This window comes from Anolis carolinensis, chromosome 2 (assembly GCF_035594765.1).
Source record: "Anolis carolinensis isolate JA03-04 chromosome 2, rAnoCar3.1.pri, whole genome shotgun sequence".
NCBI lineage: Eukaryota > Metazoa > Chordata > Lepidosauria > Squamata > Dactyloidae > Anolis > Anolis carolinensis.
In genome coordinates, this window is record NC_085842.1 from 178,899,390 (window position 1) to 178,900,580 (window position 1,191).

Genomic DNA, 1,191 nt, shown 5'->3' on the forward strand with positions numbered 1-1,191 from the left:
TAGATAGATTCTGGCCTCTGTGTATGGTTATTGGTGCCTCTGCCGCCTGGGTCGTGACAGATGTATAGTTCACGTGCAATCTAAGAGCACTCTGAACCCCACCAACAATGGTTTGGGGATGATTGACCTTGACATCCAGGAGTTATAGCTTACCCATATTCAGAAAACACTAAAACCATCTCATGACAGATCTGGACCAAACTTGGCACACTTTAACATGGTTAACTGGGAATATTGGTGGACTTTGGGGGTGACTGACCTTTAATTCTGGGAGTAATAGCTCACCTGTATTCCATGAGCCCTCTGAATCCCAATGATGGATCTGGACCAAATTAGGCACACAGACCCAACATGGCCAACTGTGAACACTGGCAAGTTTTGCGGGTGATTGACCTTGACATCAGAGAGTTATAGTTCACCCGTATTCAGAGAACACTGAACCCAGCAAGTGATGGAACTTGACCAAACTTTCCACACAGACCCAACATGGCCAACTGTGAACACTGGCAGGCTTTGCGGGTGATTGACCTTGACATCAGAGAGTTATAGTTCACCCGTATTTAGAGAACACTGAACCCAGCAAGTGACGGAACTTGACCAAACTTTCCACACATACCCAACATGGCTAACTGTGAATTCTGGCAGGCTTTGCGAGTGATTGACCATAACTTATGACCAAACTGATATTACCTAACATCCTAAAAACAAACGAGGCCCTTTTCAAATAACCTGGGCATTGCTGGGTACCCAAGCTAATATAATATATAAACATTTCTTGGGGCTCAATGGGACACTTTTGCTTCAAAAAGGGCTCAGTGGCGGAAAAAGTTTGAGAACCACTGCACTACACAAAAGACCCAAGTGTGCTTACCTGCCAGTTATGTACGAACCATATGTCCCATGGAAAATCTAGGGTTGAGTCCTCCAACATTTGTTCAAAAGCAAATGCAGAGGGGAAAGGGGTTGATTGTAGGGGGAACAGGCAGCCTACAGGAAAAACTTCCTCCACTCATTTAATAGAGGATTATCCAGAAATCCCACCACCCTGAAGAGCCCAGTCCCTGTTTGAGTGCCTTCCTCTCCACTCTGCTGTGGGGATAATATTAGTGCTGACCTTTCTATGGAGACCACATGGATCCTTTTGGAAAGGCGCCTGGATAGTTTTGCCTCTGGCTTGCGGCTGCTGTGAAT